At 43.1% G+C, this 26,641-nt stretch overlaps 1 pseudogene across 1 annotated transcript; it reads left to right on the top strand.

Annotated features, from left to right (window-relative positions):
* Positions 1-6,885: 6,885 nt before the first annotated feature.
* Positions 6,886-8,829, top strand: LOC115832500 (annotated as a pseudogene). The gene has a single exon (XR_004028018.1). The product of XR_004028018.1 is annotated as a glycine cleavage system H protein, mitochondrial pseudogene (transcript).
* Positions 8,830-26,641: the final 17,812 nt, after the last annotated feature.

Genomic DNA, 26,641 nt, shown 5'->3' with positions numbered 1-26,641 from the left:
CTTAACTGCAACATATCATTTCCTCTCATTAATATTGATTCTATAGGTTGTTACTTCTAAAAATTAGTATTGAGTTTAATGGTGAACACATTTTTCTATTTTCTCTTGAATCTGCTTCTGTAATGTCATGGTGATTTATGTGGCTTTTTTGTGTGTGTGTAAGTTATACATGTATGCATGTATACTTATGAGACCTCCCTTGGAATGAGGGAGGTCTCAAGAGATATAATTTAGATTCTCATTGATGTTCTGTATTCATTTTCCTAACACCATCTGTAGTGTTAAATCAACTAAATTATTTCAGTAATAGGAGACAAAACACCCAGCTTTCATAATTTTTAATTGTCAAAACCGAAAGGAATCAGAATGAGGATCATTGAGAATTTAAAAATATAAAAAAGGAAGTAAAAATTTTACAATTAGGAGATAATTAAAAATAGATAATTTTTTTTTGTTGTTAATCAAAGGTTGGGTGTGGTGGCTTACACCTGTAATCCCAACACTTTATGGGGCCAAGGTGGGTGGATCGCTTGAGCCCAGGAGTTGGAGACCAGTCTGCGCAACATGGTGAAACCCCATCTCTACAAAAAATACAAAAATTAGCTGGGTGTGGTGGTGTACACCTATAGTCCCAGATACTCGGAAGGCTGAGGTGGGAGGATCACCTGACCCAGGAGGTTGAGGCTGCAGTGAGCACCACTGCATTGGAATGCACCACTGCATTCCAGCCTGGGCAACAGAGCAAGACTTTGTTTCAAACAAACAAACAAAACTATGTTCACAATTTTTTTGTTTTGTAATCCTTATTTTTTTCTGCTTTCACTAAAGACTCAGCCCAAGTATAGGATGCCCTTTTCCATTTGTTTTTTTTTTTGAGATGGAGTCTTACTCCGTCACCCAAGGCTGGAATGCAGTGGCATGATCTTGGCTCACTGCAATCACCACCTCCCTGATTCAAGCGATTCTCCTGCCTCGGCCTCCCCGGTAGCTAGGATTACAAGCGCACACCACCACATTCGGCTAATTTTTGTATTTTTAGTAGAGACAGGGTTTCACCATGTTGGCCAGCTTGGTCTTGAACTCCTGACCTCAGGTGATCTACCCGCCTTGGCCTCCCAAAGTGCTGGGATTACAGGCGTGAGCCACCGTGCCCAGTCTAGGATGTCGTTTTCCTGATACAACAAAGGATAAGGTTTTAGAATAATAGTATATTACAATATCTTTAAAAACAGCAGGTGCAGTGGCTCACACCTGTAAGCCCAGCATTTTGGGGGTTCAAGGCAGGAGGATCAGTTGAGGCCAGGAGTTCAAGACCAGCCTGGACTGCATAGCAAGATCCTATTTCTACAAAAAAATGTAAAACTTAAAATTGCACAAAATTTGTCACCTGTACCAGCTTTTAGAACTGTTTATCTTATCCTCCTCAGTGATACATCATGAAGTTGGGTGATTTGTCTAAAATGCCCAGTTGCCTGAAATTGTATAAATTCTTGCCAAAAGTGTTTGAATTTAATACAAACTTCCCATCTCTTACCTCTTAGCACTGTGCTCATCTTGAGGGGACATAGTCCCAGTTTTGTATTTTACATAATACTCTTAGTGAATATGTGTAGACTTCATATGCTTGTGGGTAAGAGAATACTGCATTCAGATAGAAATGATGTATGGCTAAGTTGATCCAGGATCCTTGGGCTACCTGCTAGGCAGCTTGTGGTGAACAATCATAATCTCTAAAAAATACCTTGTCTGGACTGGGCACAGTGGCTCACACCTGTAATCCCAGCACTTTGGGAGGCTGAGGCAGGTGGATCACTGAGGTCAGGAGTTTGAGACCAGCCTGGCCAACATGGTGAAACCCTGTCTCTACTAAAAATACAAAAATTAGCCGGGCATGGTGGCACATGGCTGTATCCCAGCTACTGGGGAGGCTGAAGCAGGAAAATCACTTGAACTAAGAGTCAAGGTGGAGGTCGCGGTAAGCCGAGATCACACCATTGCACTCCAGCCTGGGTGAAGAAGCAAGCCTCCATCTCAAAAAATAAATAAATAAATAAATAAATAATACCTTGTCTGGGATAAGTAGTGCTAAGTCTGTCTCATGGGCACATATTAGTGCCGTAATGCCAAATACTAAGGTTATTGTAAGCATAAACATTGAAGATAATTGCTAGAGAAAAATAGACTGAAAAAGAGTCCTCAGATGTAAGAAAAATACATGTAGATGAGAGTAACCTGTCTGGTAGAATTATGACATTGTAAGCAATGAAGGAATCACCAATGAGAAAATCTACAAAGTCTCAAGATCAAGTCTCTTTAGGTGAATAAGGCAATCTAGAAAGACCTTGGAATAATAATACCATTTCCTGAGGACCTTCTAAATAAGTGCCATTAAGGCTTTAAATACATTAAGGCTATTCTTCACAAAACCTCTGCTAATGGTAGGTATTAATTGAAACTCAAGAAATATCAAATAACATTTATGGTTACACAGCTAGATACTAATGGCAAGAGTGTTTAATTAGAAGTACTTTTACTATCGCAGGTTGCCTCAAATGAAAACATTTTGGACAGCAATATAAGGTGAATAGCTGAGCATGATGGCACACGCTATAGCCCCAGCTACCTGGGAGGCTGAGGCACAAGGATTGCTTGAGCAAATGAGTTTGAGTCCAGCATGGATAACTGTATTCCTGCCGCCTGCTTGTATTCCTCTCCTCAAAGGTGCTTTTTCCTTCTCTGCCACATGACTAGCCTGTGAATTTTCCAAACTTTTATGCTCTGCTTCCCTTTTAAATAAAAGTTCCAACTTTAAGTTATTTCTTTGCTTCCATATCTGATTGTAGGCTGCTAGCATCAGCCAGGCCACATCTTGAATGCTTTGCTGCTTAGAAATTTCTTCTGCCAGATACCCTGATACCCTAAGTCATCACTCTTAAGTTCAAACTTCCACAGATTCCTAGGGCCTGGACACAATGCACCCAAGTTATTTGCTAAAGCATGACATGGATGTACCTTTATTCCTGTTCCCAATAACTTCCTCATTTCCATTGGAGACCTCATCACTCTGGACTTCACCATATGTCTATCAGCATTATGGTCACAACCACTTAACAAGTCTCTAAGTTCCAAACTTTCCCTCATCTTCCTGTCTTCTGAGCCCTCCAGATTCTTCCAACCTCTGCCTGTTACCCAGTTCCAAAGCTGCTTCTATATTTTCCAATATGTATAGCAGTGCCCTGCTGTCAGTATTAATCTGTTTTAGTCTGTTTGCATTACTATAAAGGAATATCTGAGACTGGGTAATTCTTAAAAAAGAGAGATTTAATTGGCTTACCGTTCTGCAGGTTGTTCACAAATCATGGCACCAGCAGCTGCTTCTGATGAGGACCTCAGGAAGCTTACAACCCTGGTAGAAGGCAAAATGGGAGTGAGCATATCACACGGTGAGAGAGGGAGCAAGAGAGAGGAGGAAGTCCCAGACTTTAAACAACCAGATTTCACATGAACTAAGAACTCACTCATCACCAAGGTGATGGTGCCAAGCCATTCATGAAGGATTTGCCCCATGAATCAATACCTCCCACTAGGCCCTACCTCCAGCATTGGGGATTACATTTCAACGTGAGATTTGGAAGTGACAGACATCGAAACCATATCAGCAACATAGCAAGACCCCCAACTCTTAAAAAAAAAAAGTTGAATATATATCCAAAAATATCTTAAACTCCATATGGAAAGCCTCCCTCCTCAAATTTGTAGTAAATTATATTATAATGAATACATTAATTAAAAATATACTTGGCCTGGCACAGTGGCTCAAACCTGTAATCCCAGCACTTTGGGAGGCCGAGGTGGGCGGATCACCTGAGGTCAGGAGTTTGAGACCAGCCTGCCCGACATGGTGAAACCCTGTCTCTACTAAAAATACAAAATTAGCCGGGCGTGGTGGCACATGCCTGTAATCCCAGCTATTCACTCAGGAGGCGGATGCAGGAGAATCACTTAAACCCCGGAGACGGAGGTTGCAGTGAGTCAAGATTGCATCGTTGCACTCCAGCCTGGGTGACAGAGTGAGACTCTGAAAAAAAAGTAAAAATTAAAAAATATATTTGACAACACCCAGTACTCAATTTATTGTTTGTTGTTGACATTAACATTTTCTTTAAGAGTATTTCTTCATCTGTAAAATGAGGATAAAAATTGTGAAATTGTACTTACTTCCAGCCTCATAGAGTTGTTTTGATTATTACGTCAGAAAGCTTGTAAAAACCTTAGGCCTATTTCCTGACATATACTAAATGCCCCATGTGCCAACTGAGGATGATCATTGCAGGAAAATTTCATAGACGATGAGGGAAAGTGATGCCTAAAATAATCTCCAGCTTATTAAGAAGTGCATTCCTTTTTGTTTGTTTGTTTGTTTTATCTGAGACGGAGTCTCACTGTATCACCAGGCTGGAGTGCAGTGGCACGTTCTCAGCTCATTGCAACCTCCACCTCCTGGATTCAAGCGATCCTCCTGCCTCAGCCTCCCGAGTAGCTGGGACTACAGGCGCATACCACCACGCCCAGCTAATTTTTGTGTTTTTAGTAGAGGTGGGGTTTCACCATGTTGGGCGGGATGATCTCAAACTCCTGACCTCAGGTGATCCACCCGCCTCAACCTCCCAGAGTGCTGGGATTACAGGCATGAGCTATCCGTGCCCAGTCAATTTTTGTATTTTTAGGAGAGATGAGGGTTCACCATATTGGTCAGGCTGGTCTTGAACCCCTGACCTCAGGTGATCCACCTGCCTCAGCCTCCCAAAGTGCTGGGATTACAGATGTGAGCCAGCACACCCAGCCTGGCCATCTTTTATAAAAAGATGAAGATGTCAGAATTCCCTAATAAGATTCTGGCTCTGTTACCCAGACTGGAGTGCAATGCATGGCATGATCTCAGCACACTGCAACCTCCATCTCCTGGGCTCAAGCCATCCTCCCACTTCAGCCTCCCAAGTGGCTGAGACTACAGGCACATGCCACCACACCTGGCTAATTTTTGTATTTTTTGTAGAGACAAGGTTTCGCCATGTTGCCCAGGCTGGTCTTGAACCCCTGAGTTCAAGTGATCCGCCTGCCTCAGCCTCCCAAAGTGCTGGGATTACCGGCATGAGACACTGTACCCGGCCCCTAATAAGTTTTAAATAACCAATCTTAAAATATTTTAATAGTTACATAGCACTTTAATTAGTTTGCTGATTTAATTTAGCCCAAGGGACAAGGATGTTAATGAGAAAACTGACTAGATTTCAGATCATAGATTTTAAGAGAACAAGGATCTGAAAACCAAATACCCTCTGCTTAAAGTGTTTTTTGTGTTTTTCACTACTGAAAATGTTTAGAGATTGACTTACCTATTGCTGATACTCAAAACATCTGATATCTTAATATTTTTAAATAACTCACACTAAAAGCATATGTTGAAAATGGCAGTGTATAGTCTGAGACTGGTGATTAGACTGGACTAAAAGCATATGTTGAAAATGGCAAATGTATGGTCTGAGACTGGTGATTAATTTACAGTATTGGCACCTAAAGAGATACTGAGATGAATAACTTATTAATTTCCTTCTTAAAATCATAATTTTGGATCTGCAAAGGACTATACAAAAAAAAAATCTAGTATTATACCTGCATTTTATAATTGTGGAAATGGAGACCAGAAAGAATAAGAGGCAAGTTAGAGGCAGATCTTGGGTTTGGATCAGCTCTTCTAACGCCTGATTCTGTGACATTACAAAGCCTGAAATTCAGCTCCAACATCTACTAAACATTTGCAGAGTATCAGCTGGGTGTGGTGGCTCTCACAAGGCCAGGAGTTCAAGACCAGCCTGGCCAAGATAGTGAAACCCCGTCTCTACTAAAAATACAAAAATTAGCTGGACGTGGTGGCAAGACGCCTATAATCCCAGCTACTCTCGAGGCTGAGTCAGAGAATTGCTTAAACCTGGGAGGCGGAGGTTGCAGTGATCCCAGATCGTGTCACTGCACTCCAGTATGGGCTACAGAGCGAGACCCCATCTCAAAAAGAAAACAAAATTTTTTTGCAGAGTATCTACTGTGTGTCAAGTACATTACCCAAGACTACAAAGAGAAATACAATTTAGCTAATGTCCTCAAGAAGTTAACAGTATACTAAAAGAGATATGTAGGCATCAATTATAGTAATGACATAACATATTCTAATAGAGGTAAGTACATAACACAGTGGGCGTGGCTAGTTGTCTTTGTTTCTGCTGTTAAAACAGAATATCACAGACTGGGTGATGGATTGATTGATTGATTGAGGCAACTCTGTCACCCAGGCTGGGGTTCAGTGGCATGATCACAGCTCACTGCAGCCTCCACCTCCCTGGATCAAGCAATCTGCCTGCCTCAGCCTCCTGAACAGCTGGAACTATGGGTGTGAGCCACCATGCCCCACTAATTTTTATTTGTTTATTTTTTATTTTTTCTGAGACAGAGTCTCAGTCTGTCGCCCAGGCTGGAGTGCAGTGGCACAATCTCAGCTCACTGTAACCTCCACCTCCTGGGTTCAATTATCCTGCCTCAATCTCCTGAGTAGCTAGGATTACAGGCGTGTGCCACCACGCCCGGCTAATTTTTGTATTTTTAGTAGAAACGGGGTTTCACCATGTTGGTCAGGCTGGTCTTGAACTCCTGACCTCATGATCTGCCCACGGCCTCCCAAAGTGCTGGGATTACAGGCGTAAACCACCGCGCCCAGCTAATTTTAAAAAATTTTTTATAGAGACAGGTCTCACTATGTTGCCCAGGCTCGTCTTGAACCCCTGGGCCCAGGCGCTCCTCCCACCTTGGCCTCCCAAAGTTCTGGAATTACACATGTGAGCCAACACACCAGGCCCAGGCTGGGTAATTTATAAAGAAATTTACTTCTGCCCGCCCCGCCCTGCCTCCCCGCCGAGTGGCTGAGGCGTAGCGCTGCGATCCCCGCACCCCTGGGAACATGGCGCTGCGAGTGGTGCAGAGCGTGCCGGCCGTGCTGTGCAGCCTGCACGCGGTCCTGGCACCTGCCGCGCCCTGCCCGTGGAGGCCCTGGCAGCTTGGGATGGGCGCCGTCCGGTCGCTGCGCATGGGACCCGCTCTTCTCTGGGGAAGCGTTGGGAGATGTTTACTGTAGTCTGCCTGAAGTTGGGACAAAATTGAACAAACAAGGTGAGTTTGGTGCTTTGGAAAGTGTGAAAGCTGCTAGTGAACTCTATTCTCCTTTATCAGAAGTAACCGAAATTAATGAAGCTCTTGCAGAAAATCCAGGACTTGTAAACAAATCTTGTTATGAAGATGGTTGGCTGATCAAGATGACACTGAGTAATCCTTCATAACTAGATGAACTTATGAGGGAAGAAGCATATGAGAAATACATAAAATCTATTGAGGAGTGAAAATGGAACCACTATAAATAAGCTAGTATGAAATAACGCAACCCAGCAGAGTTGTCCTAAATTAGTGGTGGATAGAAGACTTAGAATAGCAACTTTTAGCATTACCCATGGGAAAAAAAAACTACTGTTAACACTGTTAATGAAAGAAGATGCCTTTTAACTTTCTAATGATTGTAGATAAACATAATACGTGTCTTTTTCACAATATCCTATGATTTTTAGACTAGGCTCTAGTATTCAGAATTCGTGAAATTATCCATGGTAAAAATTAGTTATAAAAATTACATAATTCAAAGATAATGTTGTTATTCTTAAGCCTTATATAATATTGTAACTTGTGTATGTCCATACCTGGATTTGGGATGAAATACTTAATGATCTTTCCATTGGAAATAACTGGGAATGAAGAAGTTTTTGTTGCTTGTACAGTGTCAGATGAAGAACAACACTATCTTAATTTTGCAATACACTACATTTGCTGGTGCTATTTTTATACAGTGAAGCAACAGCTTTGCAGCAAAATAATAAAATACTTCGTTTAAAAAAAAAAAAAGAAAAGAAATTTACTTCTTACAATTCTGGAGGCCAGGCAGTCCATGATCAGGTGCCAGCATCTGGAAAGGGCCTTCTTGCTGTCCTCCCATGGCAGAAGATGGAAGGGCAGGGGAGAGCTAACATGCTCCTGCAAGCTCTTTTTATAATGGCATCAATCAAATATGAGGCCAGAATCCTTGTGACCTAATCATCTCCTAGAAGGCTCCACCTCCCAACCCTGTTGCATTGGGATTAAGTTTCCAACACACGAATTTTGGAGACAACACATTCAAAACATAGCATTCCACACCTTGGGCTCCCCAGATTCATGTCCTCACATGCAAAATAAATTCATTCCATCCCAATAGCCCCCAAAAAGTCTTAACTTGTTCCAGCATCAACTTTAAAGTCAAAGTCCAAAGTTTCATCTAAATCAGATATGAGTGAGACTCAAGGCATGATTCATCATGAGACAAAGGATGTACATTTGCAATGTTATGTCAGACAAAACAAAAATATGTAAATATCCATCAATAGGGAACTGCTTAAACATTTTTTTGTATAATCATAAAATGAAACATGCAGACGTTTAATGAGCTAGATCTCAACGTGCTGATATGGAAAGAGCTTCAGTATGTATTAAGGACATAAATTAAGTGTACAATAATGTGTGTGTGTATATATGTATATGCTTATGTGTGTATGGAAAGTATCTCAGCAGATACAATAAAAACTTAATTGTGATTACCCCTGGATCAATTAATTAACATGTGGTATAGTATAAGGAAATGAATTTTATACCTTGATCAAACATTTGAAAAATTTTACAATATATTGCTTTATAATTTTTAAAAACAACATATTGTGGCCGAGTGCAGTGGCTCATGCCTGTAATCCCAAAGGCCAAGGCAGGCAGATCACCTGAGGTCGAGAGTTTGAGACCAGCTTGACCAGCATGGAGAAATCCCATCTCTACTAAAAATACAAAAGTAGCCAGATGTGGTGGTGCATGCCTGTAATCCCAGCTACTCAGGAGACTGAGGCAGGAGAAACGCTTGAACCTGGGAGGTGGAGGTTGCGGTGAGCTGAGATCACACCATTGCACTCCAGCCTGGGCAACAAGAGTGAAAGTCCATCTCAAAAAAAAAAAATTGTTTAAATGAAGAAACTGTAGGAAAACAAAATGTTGATAAAAAGTTGATAAAAAGTAGTCCAGGCAGGGTGGCTCACGCCTGTAATCCCAGCACTTTGGGAGGCCAAGGCAGGCGGGTCACCTGAGGTCAGGAGTTTGAGACCAGCCATAGCCAACATGGTGAAACTCTGTCTCTACTAAAAATACAAAAAATTAGCCAGGCATGGTGGCATGCGCCTGTAGTCCCAACTACTTGGGAGGCTGAGGCAGGAGAATTGCTTGAACCCAGGAGACAGAGGTTGCAGTGAGCCGAGATCGCACCACTGCACTCCAGCCTGGATGACAGAGTGAGACTCTCTCAAAAAAAAAACAAACCCCAAAAATACAAAAATTAGCTGAGCATGGTGGCACACACCTGTAATCCCAGCTACTCAGGAGGCTGAGACAGGAGAATCACTTGAACCCAGGAGGCAGAGGTTGCAGTGAGCCAAGATCGCACCACTGCACTCCCGCCTAGGTGACAGTGTGAGACTCTGTCTCAAAAAAAAAAAAAGTAAAAATATCAGTATACAAAATCGTATGCATGGTATGTGTGGTAGGAAGACTCTAAAATGGCCTCGATGATCCCTGCCTCCTGGGATGATCTTGGGTAATCCGCTCCCCTTGAGTGTGGGCTGAACTTACTTCTAATGAATAAGGATGTCGCTACTGAGATTAGGTTTTAAAACCTAATTCTTCTTGGGCTTCCTTTTTGGGTTCTCTATGGTTCTCTCATGCTTGATCACCACCTTCCATGTTCTGAGGTCCCATAGGCAGCTTCCTCCTTGGTCTTGAGGAATACTCTCATGCTCAGAGAGGCATCCTGTGGTGAGGAAGGGGCCTACCAGCATCCATGTGAGTGAGCCGAATCCTTTGGCCTCAGTAGAGTTGAGATGACTGCCGCCCCAGCTGACAGCTTAACTGCAACCTAAAATATCTTGTCAGAAGCACCCAACTTCATGCTTCTGGATTTCTAGCACACAGCAACTGTGAGATAATAAATGAATGTTTTTAGTCACTAATTTTGGATTATTTTGTTATGCAATAATAGATGACTAATATACCCTGATGATAACTTTGCAAAAGCATATGCCAGGATGACCCCCATCCAATGACTGATACATGTGGAGGTATAAAGGCCTAGCCCTCTCAGCCCAATGAGGGACAATTCTGAAGGACCACTTTAGCTCCTGACCTCTCTGTGGGGTTGGCTGAGGCTGCCATTGAATCTGCATTGTAGCTCAGCTTTTCCTTCTGCCCGCTGTTGCTTTTCTCCCCTCCCTTACACAGGTGTTGACTCCCAGGGAACGCCTTAATAAATATTCTGCATGCTAAACTGCTCTGAGTCTTCTTCCTAGGGAATCCAATCTGTGACAGCCATCCTTAATATCTGTGTATCCCAGGTCACTGTGCCAGAAAGAAGCCGCGAGGGAATGCAGGCGGAGAACGAGCACTTAACATTTTATTGATATGACTTGGAAATTGCATCTTCCGTTCACATACCCTAAGCAGGACTTACAGCCATGTTCACCCGTAAATGAGGAGGCTGGGAAATGTAGTATCTAGCTGGGCAGCTATCTCCCCAACTAAAACACACAGATTCTGAGAGGAGGTGTTCCACTTATCTCTTGCTGCACAACAAACTACCCCAAAACTTACTGATGTAAAACAACCATTTTGTTAGGTTCCTGAGAGTCCATGGGTCCAGAATACAGAAAGGGCACAGCAGTTAGGGGGGCAACTCTTCTCTGTTCTACAAGGCCAGGGCCTCTGCTGGATGACTGGAATATTTAGGGATGACTCAAACAACTAGGGACTGAAGAAGCTTGAACAGTTCTGGCTGGAGGATTCAGTTCCCACATGGCATCTTCAGTCGTATGTTCAGCTCCCAGGCTGGAATGGTGGAATAACATGATCAGATGGGATTGCCTTCCAGAAAGGATCTTCCTGTGGCCTATTCAGCAAGTCAGTCTCTGGTTAGTTGGACTGCTTATAGGGTAGCTCAAGGCTCCAAGGGCAAGGTAATTCCTAGAGATCACAGAGGAAGCTGCAAGACTTTTTATGACTTAACCTCAGAAATTATATGACATCACTTCCATTGAATTTTATTGGTCAAGCCAGGCTCTAAGCCCACCAAGATTCAAGTGGGGGAAACATACACCTCACCTCTTGATGAGAGGAGTATGAAAGAATTAAAACTGCCCTAATGAAAGAATAGATATTAGTTCTTGCTAGAGCTCTGTAGTATGTATCACAGTAGTAAAGAGGGACATAAAAAGAGAAAACAGGCTGGGCGCCATGGCACACTCCTGTAATCCCAGCACTTTGGGAGGCCGAGGTGGGAGGATTGCTTGAGCCCAAGAGTTGGAGACCAGTCTGGACAATGTAGTGAGACCTCATCTCTACAAAAAATTTTTAAAAAATTAGCCAGGCATGGCAGCATGTGCCTGTAGTCCCAGCTACTTGGGAAGCTGAGGCAGGAAGATAGTTTGAGCCTGGGAGGTCAAGGTTGTGGTGAGCCTTGATGATGCCACTGCACTCCAACCTGGGTGACACAGTGAGACTTTGTATCAAAAAAAAAAAAAAAAAGAAAAAGAAAACAGACAATAATACATTAAAAATGAAACCTCTATAATTTATCAATTTATAACTATTTTCTCATCACTTACCACATACCAAACTCTACTGCACTTGTGTCCAGTATAAAGTTGGTGAGTCTTCTATCGTATTTAGGATAGAGTTGAGGCCCTTCCCTTTGGTTCAAATTATTTAAGCTTTTATTTTATTATGTCTTCCTGAGTGAGGTTCTTGCTCTGTCCAGGCTGGAGTGTAGTGGCAGGATCATGACTCACTGCAGGCTCAAACTCCTGTGCTCAAGCGATCCTCCTGCCTCAGCCTCCCAAGTGGCTGGGACTACAGGCACGTACTATGATGGCCAGCTAATGTTTTTGTTTGTTTATTTGTTTTATGTTTTTTCTTTTTTTGTTTTTTTTTTTTTTTTTTTTGAGATGGAGTCTCACTCTGTTGTCCAGGCTGGAGTACAATGGTGTGATCTTGGCTCACAGCAACCTCTGTCTGCTGGGTTCAAGGGATTCTTCTGCCTCAGTCTCCCAAGTAGCTTGGATTACAGGTGTGCACCACAACATCCAGTTAATTTCTATAGTTTTAGTAGAGATGGGGTTTCGCCATGTTGGCCAGGCTGGTCTCGAACTCCTGACCTTAACTGATCTGCCTGCCTCAGCCTCCCAAAGTGCTGGGATTACAGGCATGAGCCACTGCGTCCAGCCTGTTTTGCATTTTTCGTAGAGACAGGGTTTCACCATGTTACCCAGACTGGTCTCCAATTCCTAGGCTCAAGTGATACACCTACCTCAGCCTCCCAAAGTGCTGGGATTACAGGCCTGAGCCACAATCCCTGGCCTTTTTAAGCTTTTAAATATAGTTCAAGAAACTTGGCACATAATTGTCCAGTCTCTGCTGCTATAGAGTAGTTAAGTACTAGGCCCAAATGAAGTAATATTCCTCGAATAACATATTTAGTATTATAGTTTCAGTAAAATAGTACTATAGTTTGAGTGCAAGGGTGAAAGCCAAACTAGTTTTACAGTTTCTCCTGTTTCATTTCCGCTTTATGAGATTTACTGTATCCTTCAGCAACATAAGTAACCTCCCTGCCAGACTATGTACTGTACATTATTAATATAAATTATTTTCTGAATTAAAGAAAGTGTCAAGTCACAAGGCACTAAGACAGAAACTGAGCCTCTTGAGATCTTTAAACCCTTCCGAGACTTTGGGATTTTCCTCATGTTCCTGTGGGTAGGGGGACCTTGCCCCATTGTTCTAGAACAAAAGCATCTACTTTGCTGATGGGAAGTCCTGGGATAGTGTTGAAGTCTAAAAGAAACAAGAAAGCATGACTGAATTTCACTAATCTCAATTTTCCCTGCCAAGAAGAATAAAGGCCCTCCCAATTTGGCCTGTTGGTTTCTTTTTTCTTTTGTTTTCTTTTCTTTTTTAAGACAGAGTCTCACTCTGTTGCCCAGGCTGGAGTGCGGTGGCGCCATCTCGGCTCACTGCAAGCTCCGCCTCCCGGGTTCACGGCATTCTCCTGCCTCAGCGTCCCCAATAGCTGGGACTACAGGCACCCGCCACCACACTCAGCTAATTGTTTTGTATTTTTAGTAGAGACAGGGTTTCACCGTGTTAGCCAGGATGGTCTCGATCTCCTGACCTCGTGATCTGCCCGCCTCGGCCTCCCAAAGTGCTGGGATTACAAGCGTGAGCCACCGCGCCCAGCCTGATATGAGGTATATCGTTATGTGGATAAAGTTAAATAATAATAGAACATATGCCTTTCTGTAGCTCCTCCAGCTACAATTCCCATAAAGCATAAAGTGGAAATGTATTGTGTACTTAATAGGAACTAAACAGCCACACCCCTTCATGGGATGGGGCTTATTTTGTATCTGCAAACCTGGGGGAAATGGAGTAAGGGAAAGTATATCCGTGGGCAGCTGCATTCCCTTGGGAAAATGGGGTTATTCCTCCCTAACTCCTGTGTGTGTCCTCTGTGACCCTTGCTCTCTCCTTGTTTACCCATCGCTTTCCTAGCCAAGTGCATGTGTCAATCTTTTTTCAAATCTTTAGTTCCATATGAGATGGGATGAGCTCCTTACTCCTTTTACTCCCCATATGTCTGATGGTTTGCCTCTAATGTGCCTACCTAATAATTTCCTCTCACATCATTCCCAGTCATACATGAAGTGCATCTTCTACAGGTTCATTGACATCGTGTGTATTATAAAAGTGATAAACAACTATTAAAAGTTTACTTTTTCTGCACATCCTTCATTTGGACTTGACTTATAAAATATATTGCCCTAGCCGGGCATGGTGGCTCATGCCTGCAATCCCAGCACTTTGGGAGGCTGAGGTGGGTGAATCACCTGACCTCAGGAGTTTGAGACCAGCCTGGCCAACACGATGAAATCCCATCTCTACTAAAAATACAAAAAAACCAAACCAAACCAAACCAAAACAAAACAAAATGCCAGTCATGGTGGCAGGTGCCTGTAATCCCAGCTACTTGAGAGGCTGAGGCAGGAGAATCACTTGACCCGGGAGGCAGAGGTTGCAGTGAGCCGAGGTCGCACCATTGCGCTCCAGCCTGGGCAACAAGAGCGAGACTCCGTCTCAAAAAAAAAAAAAAAAATTAAAAAAAAAAGAAAAAAATATATACACACATACACACACACGTATGTTATATATATATATATATAGCCCTTTGGTAAAACTGGAATAATTCTCATTTAAAAACAGGATATTAGGCTGGGCACGGTGGCTCACGTGTGTAACCCCAGCACTTTGGGAGGCTAAGGCAGGAGGATCACTTGAGGTCAGGGGTTCGAGACCATCCTGGCCAGCATGGCAAAACCCTGTCTCTACTAAAAAAAAAAAAAACAAAACAAAAAAAAAATTAGCTGGGCGTGGTGGTGGGCACCTGTAATCCCAGCTACTCAGGAGGATGAGGCAGGAGAATTGTTTGAACCCAGAAGGTGGAAGCTACAGTGAGTTGAGATCATGCCACTGCATTCCAGCCTGGATGACAGAATGAGACTCTGTCTCGAAAAAAAATAAAAATAATAAAAATATTAAAATGGGGTATTAGGACAAATATCTTGTAAAGAATTGGTACCCCATATAAATCTGAGTGCCAGAAAAGATTTCTCATCATCTTTAATAATATATTTGGGTCTTGTCAGGCACCGTGGCTCACGCCTATAATCCCAGCACTGTGGGAGGCTGAGGCAGGCAGATTGCTTGAGGTCAGGAGTTTGAGACCAGCCTAGCCAACGTGGTGAAACCCCATTTCTACTAAAAAAATACAAAAATTAGTCGGGTGTGGTGGCACACGCCTGTAGTCCTAGCTACTCAGGAGGCTGAGGCAGAAGAATCGCTTGAACCCGGGAGGCGGAGGTTGCAGTGAGCCGAGATTGCACCACTGCACTCCAGGCTGGGCAAAACAGTGAGGCTCCATCACAAAAAAGCAAAACAAAACAAAACAAAATATATTTGGGTCTTGAGAATCTACATCTTATTCCACTTAATTTTTTGGTTGGAATTGGTTCTTCCATTCATGTTTGTGGTTTAATTCAGTAAGTACATGTGTAATAGCAATTTTCAGAAAGAAAATGAAAAACACCCTAAAAAGGGGCAGAAACCTTTCTGCTAGGCAAACCATCAAAGAGATCATAGGTGCTTTTATGCTTCTAATACAGTGACCTGCAATTCTTTACAGCTTTACAATATAGGTTACTAGGCAAGGACTGTGCCTACTTGATATTGTACCCTGGGCAGTATTCAACATGCTCTTAAATGTGAACTTTCTGATGTTAACCCTAATTATTATGCCCCATCCTTACTGTTGAGTAAAGGAAGTCAACTGCTCACTCCTGGGGGTAATAGTTAATTTTTCCCAGGCATCAAGATACTGATTAGGGCACCAGACGAGGAATTTTACTAAATAGATCCTCTTAGGCCAGGCGTGCGGTGGCTCATGCCTGTAATCCCAGCACTTTGGGAGGCCAAGGCAGGCGGATCATGAGGTCAGGAGATCGAGACCATCCTGGCTAACACGGTGAAACCCCGTCTCTACTAAAAAAAAAAACACAAAAAATTAGTGGGGCATGGTGGCGGGCGCCTGTAGTCCCAGCTACTCGGGAGGCTGAGGCAGGAGAATGGCGTGAACCCAGGAGGCGGAGCTTGCAGTGAGCCGAGATCGCGCCACCGCACTCCAGCCTGGGCAACAGAGCAAGAGTCCATCTCAAAAAAAAAAAAAAAATATCCTCTTACCCAGGAAGAGATCATTCCTCTCTTCTCGTGAGCACCTTCCTCCTAGAGTAGGGTTGACGCACCCTCTGACTCAGCATGGTCACACACAATAAACATCTGAGAAATTATTGTTTTTGCTAGAGTCTCTGATGCAATCTAGCTTATTTAGTGACCAAAAAGATTCCAGATATCAACTTCCTATTGGGCCCATAGTTCTTTCCCTCAGCATCTTATTTTCCCCTGAACTCCACGCTCCCACCAAACTAATACATCAAAGGTGTTGGTCACCATTTTCTCTCCCATCCAAGTGATAAGTTCACTGTTAGTTAGAACTCCTTTACTAAGCAGGTTTGATTAATAATCAGTTATATTCTTTTTTTATTTAGATGGAGTCTAGCTCTGTCACCTAGGGTGGAGTGCAGTGGTGAGATCTCGGCTCACTGCAAATTCTACCTCCCAGGTTCAAGCGATTCTCCTGTCTCAGCCTCTGGAGTACCTGGGATTACAGGCACCCACCACCAAGCCCAGGTAATTTTTGTATTTTTAGTAGAGACAGGGTTTCACTGTGTTGGCCAGGCTGGTCTCAAACTCCTGACCTCGTTATCCCCCCGCCTCAGCCTCCCAAAGTGCTGGGATTACAGGTGTGAGCTACTGTGCCCGGTCCAGTTATATTCTTACATGCAATTATTGTATCATGCCTTAAACTTCTCTTCCTCTGGCAAAGCAACTATAATCATTAACTATTCCTATTTGTTCACCATCTTAGTACTGGTGATTCATGTAAGCTTGGTAGCCACTTGGATTCCCATAAGGTTTTTTTGCTCTGTTATCAACTAGTAACCATTTCCTTTTATCATACTGTGCAATTGAGTGGTTCTTCAGGACACTATCTTCTATTTCTTTAAATTTGTAGATATGAGGCCCAAATTTATCAAAACCACTTCCAAATGATTAGCAATTCAGTAGAAGTTAGTCATGTGGCCGGGCATGGTGGCTCATGCCTGTAATCTCAGCACTTTGGGAGGCCGAGGCAGGTGGATCGCCTGAGGTCAGCAGTCTGAGACCAGCCTGGTCAACATATTGAAACCCCATCTCTACTAAAAAGACAAAAATCAGCTGGGCATGGTGGCAGATGCCTGTAATCCCTGCTACTCGGGAGGCTGAGGCAGACGAATCACTTGAACTCGAGAGGCGGAGGTTGCAGTGAGCCGAGATCATGCCACTACACTCTAGCCTGGACGACACAGTGAGAATCTGATTCAAAAAACAAAAAAAAAAGTAAGAAAAAAAGAAAGAAATTAGTCATGTGTAGTCATACATATGCTGACAAAACTTACTTTCAAATTATAATAAAATATAAACATATTTTGAATATATTTTAGATGGTGTATTTTACTGGACTAAATAATTCACATTTCTTAGTTTGTTTTCTATTTTATTCTAAAATTTTTAATTATCTTGAATAGTATTCATTCTTGTTAAATGTATCCATATTTAAAACACTTGTACAATTGTGGATGTAAATTGAAATAATTGTTTCCTTTCCTACTTATCTGGCTTTTTAAAAAAAACAATAGAGATAGGGTCTCACTATGTTGCCCAGGCTCGTCTTGAACTCTGGGCTCAAGCAGTCCTCCCACCTAAGCCTCCCAAAGTGCTGGGATTATAGGCATGAGCCCCTGCACCTGGCTAGCCTTTTTTATTGCAGACAGGGCCTCCTTCTCTTGTCCATGCTGGAGTGCAATGGGGCACTGCAGCCTCAACATTTTGGGCTCAAGTGATTCTCCCACCTCAGCCTCCCGAGCAGCTGGAACCACAGGTGCGTACCTCCACACTTGGCTAATTTTTGTATCTTTTTTAGAGACAGGCTCTTGCCATGTTGCCCAGGCTGGTCTTGAACTCAGCGCAAGCAGTCCTCCCACCTCAGCCTCTCAAAGTGCTAGGATTACAGATGTAAGCCATTGTGCCTGGACAGCTTTTTTTTTTTTTTTTTTAAGTAGGGTTGGGAAGCTCCATGAACTTCATCATGGAGATATTATAAACTTGAGTGTCCTGGATTAGAAAACATTACATGTTTCTATGAATGAAATATTTAAGTATTCAAATATAGAAATAAAGCAAACATGAAAACCATTCTTTCTGATTAGGTATGAATTGAATATACTTTTAAGAATCTAGGACTAGTCATGGTGGCTTATGCCTGTAATCCTAACACTTTGGGAGGCCAAGGTGGGAGTATCACTTGAGGCTAGGAGTTTGAGACCAGCCTGGGCAACATAGTGAGACCCTGTCTCTACAAAAAATTTAAAAATTAGCCAGGTGTGTTGCCAGGCATGGTGGCTCACGCCTGTAATCCCAGCACTTTGGGAGGCCAAGGTGGGTGGATCACCTGAGGTCAGGTGTTTGAGACCAGCCTGGCCAACGTGGTGATACCCCGTCTCTACTAAAAATACAAAAAATTAGCTGGATGTGGTGGCAGGCACCTGTAATCCCAGCTACTTGGGAGGCTAAGGCAGGAGAATTGCTTGAATCTGGGAGGTGAAGGTTGCAGTGAGCTGAGGTCATGCCATTGCACTCCAGCCTGGGTGACAAGAGGGAAACTCCATCTTAAAAAAAAAACAAAAAAAGAATCATCACTAGGCGGCCAAAATTTATTTACCCAAGTATTTTCTTCAGGAATTTTCTAAGAACTGGAAAAATAATAACTAAATTGACAGCAGTCTGTCTCAATTATGGGAAAGTAATTGCTAATGGTAAAACAGGCACTAGAATATAGTTACCTTATTCTGAATAACTGTGCTGAAGCTGCATTCTCCCTGAGTCATGCCATCAAAGGTGATTTCAACAGCAGCAATGATGAACTTGAGTCAGCAATGTCCTGGGTACCAGTTATTGTATGTATGTTTAACAGGACTTTGATTTACTAAGTCTGTGTAGCACTTAGGCTCCTTCTGAAATTTCCATACCTGTATATTTTACAACCCATTGAAGTTTATAGTTTTTCAGTGATATTTCAAAATTGGGGAAAATGATCAATCTATGCGCAGGATTTGGAGCAATCATTATATCCTACACTATTTACTGAGTGGCAACACTATGAGATATTGTACACACTGATGTGTGTGTTAAGGGAGGAAGTAATGGGATCAGTTCCCCAGATTTAAATTCTTGCTCTACCACTCCCCAGCTATGTCATCTCTATTACTAATACCTGCGAAATGGGGATGTTGATAATAATAACACCTACCTCATAGAGGTGTTTGAAAGACTAAATAATCTGTGTAAATCTCTGGGCAGGAGTAAGTGCTTAATAAATGTCAGTTGTTTTTATTGTGTTACACTTAAAGACATTCTTCTGGGCCAGGCATGGTGACTCACGCTGGTAATCCCAGCACTTTCAGAGGCCGAGGCAGGCGGATCACTGGAGGTCAGGAGTTTGAGACCAGCCCGGCCAACGTAGTAAAACCCCATCTCCACTAAAAATACAAAAATTAGCCAGGCATGGTGGCGCACACCTGTAGTTCCAGCTATTCGGGAGGCTAAGGGAAGAGAATCACTTGAACCCAGGAGGCGGAGGTTGCAGTGAGCCAAGATCACGCCATTGCACTTCAGCCTGGGCGACAAGAGCGAGACTCCATCTAAAAAAAAAAAAAAAAAATTCTTCTAAGAATTTTATCTTTTAAAAAGTATGAGGCCAGACATAGTGCCTTAAGCCCGTAATACCAGCACTTTGGGAGGCCAAGGCAGGAGGATCACTTGAGACCACTTTGAGACCAGCCTGGGTAACACAGCAAGACCCTGTCTCTAAACAAAAAAGAAAGAAAGCAAGCAAATACTGAGTATCCTGTGAATTAGTATGCAACCAATCTATAGTTCAGTACTAGAATATAAAGCATTAAATGACTTTTTACACATAATATATTTTGTTTTTTACACATAATACCTTATATCAAAAATTTTATTTCCAGTCAGTCAACAGTAATAAAAATGAGAAAACCTTGGTTTTAGAAACTACCTCCCAGACAGAAAGTAAGTATATAGGCTGGGCGCAGTGGCTCCTCACACTTGTAATCCCAGCACTTTGGGAAACCGAGGCCAGTGGATCACTTGAGGCCAAGAGTTTGAGACCAGCCTGGCCAACATGGTGAAACCCCGTCTCTACTAAAAATACAACAATTAGCTGAGTGTGGTGCCACATGCCTGTGGTCCCAGCTATTCTGGAGGCTGAGGCAGGAGAATTGCTTGAACTCAGGAGGTGGAGGCTGCAGTGAGCTGAGATTGTGCCACTGCACTCCAGCCTGGCCAACAGAGCGAGACTGTCTCAAAAAGAAAAAAGAATGTAAGTATATAAATATGAGATAGTACTTGAGTTATTACTTGAGGTTAAGCTACTAAAAGCAATATCCCCATATTTTGAATTATGACTTTATATCACCAATACCTATTGCACTACCTTGCACAGATATTCAATAAACATTTGTTCAATGAATAAATGAATGAAAAGTAAAAGCATACTTATAGCTAAGAATATGAAGAGAATGTTTACTTTTTTTTCATTTAGGTCTGGCAATGTGATTTCCAAGCAATGATCTGAATACAGGTCATAAAAACTGAGCTCTCTGGACAGCAGAGTAATGCATCATGGCAAATTATAATCATTGCTTTTACAACTGGTAAAAATCTGAGCTGACAGACAGATGAATTAACAAGAGTTCTTCACTGTTGCTGGAGGACAAATGAAAGCCAATGTGCTACCAATGGAAGATTAATGACATTACTTTTTATGGAGCTAGATAAATGTGCAAATATATTGCAAATTTATAAAAAGTTACCCACGGCCAGGCGTGGTAGCTCACCCCTGCAATCCTAGCACTTTGGGAGGCCGAGGTGGGCGGATCACCTGAGGTTGGAGTTCGAGACTAGCCTGGCCAACATGGTGAAACCCCATCTCTACTAAAAATGCACACACACAAAATAGCCAGGCACAGTGGCTCGTGCCTGTAATCCCAGCTACTCAGGAGGCTGAGGCAGGAGAATCGCTTGAACCTGGGAGGTGGTGGTTGCAGTGAGCTGAGATCGCATCATTGCACTCTAGCCTAGATGACATAGCAAGACTCTTGTCTTGGAAGAAAAAAAAAAAAAAGCTACTCACTGGAATAAGAAGGAAGAGTAAAAAGAAACATGTTATTTAAGGGACATTTTACCTTTGCCTGATTTATATGGACTGATTGTCTTATTAGTCTAAATATATTCATGTGGTAGGCAGAATAATGGCTCCCAAAAGTGCCCATGTTCTAATTCCCTAAACCTGTGAATATGTTACCTCATCTGACAAGAGGGATTTCTGTAGATGTGATTAAAGTAAGGATCTTAAAATGGGGAGATGTCCTGGAGTATCTGTGCGGGCCCAATGTTATCAGAAGCATCTGTATGAGAGTGAGGCAGGAGGATCAGAGGTAGCAGATTGGAAGATTCTATGCTGTTGGCTTTAAAGATGGAAAAAGGGAACATGAGCCAAGGAACGCAGGTAGCTTCTAGAAGCTAGAAAAAGCAAGGGAATGGATTCTCCCACAGCCCCCAGAAGGGATGCAGGCCTTTTGAGATCTTAATTTTAACCCACTATAACCCATTTCAGACTTCTATTCTCCTCAATTGTAAGACAAAAAATTTGTTTTATTTTAAGCCACTCAATTTGTGGTAATTTGTTAGAACAGCAAGTGGAAACAAACTCATTAATCTGCATCTAACCTATGAAGATGCTAATTTGAGATAGTAAACGGTGTTGTTGTAAGCTGCTAGGCTTGAGGTAATTTGTTACAGCAGCAATATAAAACTATACAACTGGTAGCCAGGCCCACTGGCTTGCACCTGTAATCCCAACACATCGGGAAGCTGAGACGGCAGGATGGCTTGAGCCCAGGAGTTCAAACTCAGCATGTTCAACATAGTGCAACCTGTCTCTACAAGAAATAAAACATTAGCTAGGTGTGGTTATGCATGACTGTAGTCCCAGCTATTCAAGAGGCTGAGGTGGGAGGATCACTTCAACCCAGGAGGTGGAGGTTGCAGTGAGCTGTCATTGCCCCACTGCACTCCAGCCTGGGCAACAGCACAAGATGCAGTCTCAAAAAAAAAAAAAAAAAAAGGAAAAAAAGGAGAAAGAAAGAAAGAAAACAAAACTACACAAACTGTCTGTAATAACACATTTTGACATCATGTACTCCCTGATAGGACATCATGTCTGAGATTCTTGCCAAAAATATATTAACTCATCTAATCATGAGAAAACATAAGACAAGCCCAAACTCAGAGACAGTGTACCAAGTAACTGACTAGAACTCTTCAAAAATGTCAAGGTCATGAAAGACAAGGAAAGATTAACTCTCTGGGAGAGAAAAAGGACATTAGGTGGAATGTAGTGGCTCATGCCTGTAATCCTAGGACTTTGGGAGGCTGAGGCAAGAGGATCACTTGAATCAAGGAGTTCAAGAGCAGCCTGGGCAACACAGCAAGACCCTATCTCTACTAAAAAATAAAAAATAGCCAGGTATGGTGGTTCAAGTCAGCAGTCCCAATTACTTGAGAGGCTGAGGTAGGAGGATCACTTGTGTCTAGGAGTTCAAGGCTGCAGTGAGCTATGATTGTGCCACTGCACTCCAGCTTGGCAACAGAGTGAGAACCTGTCTCAAAAAAAGAAAAGAAGCAAAAGAAAAGAAAAAAGAAAAAGAACATTAATGGGAAACTGGTGAAATCTGAATATGTCTGTACTTAACAACAAGATGACAATAAGATACACTTGAATTATTTCTCTCTAGAATTGGGCTAGTCTATGTACTCTTAAGCAATTCACTTGCTAGCACTTGTTTTTTCCAGTTGTTAAGATGAAAAGTGTCTGTAATGTACTTTAAGATTCTTAGCTGAAATAGTAACAGTTATGTTGCTTACTGTTTTCATTTTAATAATTCTATTTTCCTTTAAGGTAGTTTAATTTTGGAAGAGTTAGTAGTTAGTGTGCTTCAAAAGCCTTTTTTTTTTTTTGATGGAGTCTTGCTCTGTTGCCTAGGCTGGAGTGCAGTGGGGTAATCTCGGCTCACTGCAACCTCCGCCTCCTGGATTCAAGAGATTCTCCTGTGTCAGCCTCCCGAGTAGCTGGGATTACAGGCACACACCACCATGCCCAGCTACTTTTTTGTATTTTAGCAGAGACGGGATTTCACCGTGTTGCCCAGGCTGGTCTTGAACTCCTGAGCTCAGGCAATCCAGCCACCTTGGCCTCCCAAAGTGCTAGGATTAAAGGCGTGAGCCGCCGCGTCCGGCCTGCTTCAAAAGACTTAACATGCAGACGGCAAGGTGGCTCATGCCTGTAATCCCAGCACTTTGGGAAGCCAAGGTGGGCGGATCACTTGAGGTCAGGAACAACCTGACCAACATGAAGAAACCCTGTCTCTACTAAAAATACAAAATTAGCCGGGTATGGTGGCACGTGCCTGTAGTCCTAGCTACTTGGGAGGCTGAGGCAGGAGAATCGCTTGAACCGGGGAGGTGGAAGTTGTGGTGAGCCAAGATTGCGCCATTGCACTCCAGCCTGGGCAAGAAGAGTGAAACTCTGTCTCAAAAAAAACAGACTTAACATGCCACAACAGTATAATAATTTTGATGCAATAGTATAGATTAATGAAAGTAAATATATGCTGGGCATGGTGGCACATGTCTTTAATCCCAGCTACTTGGCAGGATTGCTTGCGCCCAGGAGCTCTAGACCAGCCTGGGCAACACATTGAGACCCTGTCTCTACAAAAAGAAAAACAAAAAATTAGCCAGGCATAGTGGGGCACCTGTGATCCCAGCTACTCACTGCTTAGGAGGCTGAAGTGGGAGGATCACTTGAGCCTGGGAGGTCGGGACTGCAGTGAGCCAAGATCTGCACTCCAGCCTGGACAACAGAGCACGACTCTGTCAAAAAAAAAAAAGTGATTGAGTTCTTTTCTTTTTTTTTTTCGAGATGGAGTCTTGCTCTGTCTCCCAGGCTGGAGTGCAGTGGCCCGATCTCGGCTCACTGCAGGCTCCGCCCCCCAGGTTCAAGGCATTCTCCTGCCTCAGCCTCCCGAGTAGCTGGGACTACAGGTGCCCGCCACCTCGCCCGGCTAATTTTTTGTACTTTTAGTAGAGACAGGGTTTCACCGTGTTAGCCAGGATGGTCTCGATCTCCTGACCCCGTGATCCGCCCGCCTCGGCCTCCCAAAGTGCTGGGATTATAGGCGGGCACTCGTGCCCAGCTGATTCATTGAGTTCTGTACCGAAAGACAGAATAATTGTACGGTTACCATGGTAAAGCTGAAAAATCCTAAGTCAAACCATGGTAAATCAGGGACCATCTGTACTAAGTTGTCCAATTTTTTTTTTTTTTTTTTTTTTTGAGACAGAGTCTTGATCTGCCGCCCAGGCTAGAGTGCAATGGCACGATATTGGCTCACTGCAACCTCTGCCTCCTGGGTTCAAGCAAGTCTCCTGGTTCAGCCTCCGGAGTGGCTAGATTACAGGTGCCCGCCAACACGCCCAGCTAATTTTTGTATTTTTAGTAGAGAAGTGGTTTCACCATGTTGGCCAGGCTGGTCTCGAACTCTGACCTCAGGTGATCCACCTGCCTCAGTCTCCCAAAAGTTTTGGGATTACAGGCGTGAGACACTGTGCCCAGCCCAATCTTCCTGCCTCCGTATCCGAGTGATGGGATTATAGGCATGAGCCTCTGCGTCCAGCCAACACTTCATTGTAAAATAACTTTGCGTTTGATGATTCTGCCCAATTGTAGGCTATTGTAAGTGTTCCAAGCTCATTTGGAACACTTGATGTTTGGTGGATTAGGTACATTAAATGCATTTTTTTTTTTTTTTTGAGACGGAGTCTCGCTCTGTCGCCCAGGCTGGAGTGCAGTGGCGCGATCTCGGCTCACTGCAAGCTCCGCCTCCCGGGTTCACGCCATTCTCCTGCCTCAGCCTCTCCGAGTAGCTGGGACCGCAGGCGCCCACCACCACGCCTGGCTAATTTTTTTTTTTGTATTTTTAGTAGAGACGGGGTTTCACCGTGGTCTCGATCTCCTGACCTCGTGATCCGCCCGCCTCGGCCTCCCAAAGTGCTGGGATTACAAGCGTGAGCCACCGCGCCCGGCCTTAAATGCATTTTTAATTTAACAATATTTCCGGCCGGGCGCGGTGGCTCACGCTTGTAATCCCAGCACTTTGGGAGGCCGAGGCGGGCGGATCACGAGGTCAGGAGATCGAGACCACGGTGAAACCCCATCTCTACTAAAAAAATACAAAAAAAATTAGCCGGGCGTGGTGGCGGGCGCCTGCGGTCCCAGCTACTCGGAGAGGCTGAGGCAGGAGAATGGCGTGAACCCCGGGGGACGGAGCCTGCAGTGAGCCAAGATCGCGCCACTGCACTCCAGCCTGGGTGAAAGAGCGAGACTCCTTCTCAAAAAAAAAAAAAAAAAAAAAAAAAAAAAAAAATTTCCAATTCGCAATAGGTTTATCATGATGTGATCCCATAACACCTGTACATTGTGGAGGCTTTTTGTTGTTGGTTTGGTGTTTGCTTTTTGCTTTTATTTCAGAATAAGGAGTTAGCATGTGTGACATAGTAAGAAATATATATATGTATATATATCTAGATATGAATATATATGTATATCTAGATATGAATATATATGTATATATATCTAGATATGAATATATATGTATATATATCTAGATATGTATATATGTGTATCTATCAATTTATCTATCTATTTGGACTTTGTCCCTGGTTTTTGACACAGAGCTCTTAAAACTGCCATTTCTTGAGTGATAGGGATGATAGGAGCGTCATTTGTTCTAATATTTGGTCTCTGTCCCCAGTTTCTGACACAGAGCTCCTTAATCTCTTGGAATTTCCTGGTTGATAGAAGCATCTTTTGTTCTACTGAGGTTTCTTGCTGGGGCCCTAGATAGCTTCAGGATGGGGCCTGGTCACCAGAAAGACTAGGCCTTGATGAGAAGCCTGGAACTTTCAGCCCATCCCCTCAATATGTGGGGAAGTGAGAAGGGCTGAAGACTGAGTTAATAATTGGTCATGCTGATTTGACAAAACCTCCATAAAAACCCGTAACGACAGGTTCAGGGAGCTTCTGGGTTGGTGAACACATCAAAGTGCTAGGAGGGTGGTGTGCCCGGAGAGGGCGCAGAGCTTCCAACACCCCTGGCCAGTATCTTGCTCTCTGCATCTCTTCTGTTTGGCCGTTCCCAAGTTATATCTTTTATAAAGAGCCAGTAAATATTAATATAAGAGTGTTCTTGAGTTCTGTGAGTCATTGTAGCAAATTATCAAGCTGAAGGGGGGAAAGTTGTGGGAACTCCCTGACTTTGTAGCCAAGAAGTGTGTGGGTAACCTGGGGACCCGATACTTGTGAATGGCATTGGAAGTGAGGACTCTTTAAAACCTTGGAGTCTGCTGCTAATGCTGGGTCGTTAATGTCAGAATTGAATTGAATTGTAGGATACCCCGTTGGTGTCCGGAAAGTTGGAGAATTAGTTGGTGTGAGAAAAAATTCACACATTTGATGTCAGAATTTCTGAGGAAAAATAGCTCGGCATGTAAAACCATAAATACACAAAATCCTTTC

The sequence above is a fragment of the Nomascus leucogenys genome, chromosome 22a (genome assembly GCF_006542625.1).
Source record: "Nomascus leucogenys isolate Asia chromosome 22a, Asia_NLE_v1, whole genome shotgun sequence".
Taxonomy (NCBI): domain Eukaryota; kingdom Metazoa; phylum Chordata; class Mammalia; order Primates; family Hylobatidae; genus Nomascus; species Nomascus leucogenys.
This window is presented reverse-complemented; position numbering and strand designations above follow the sequence as displayed.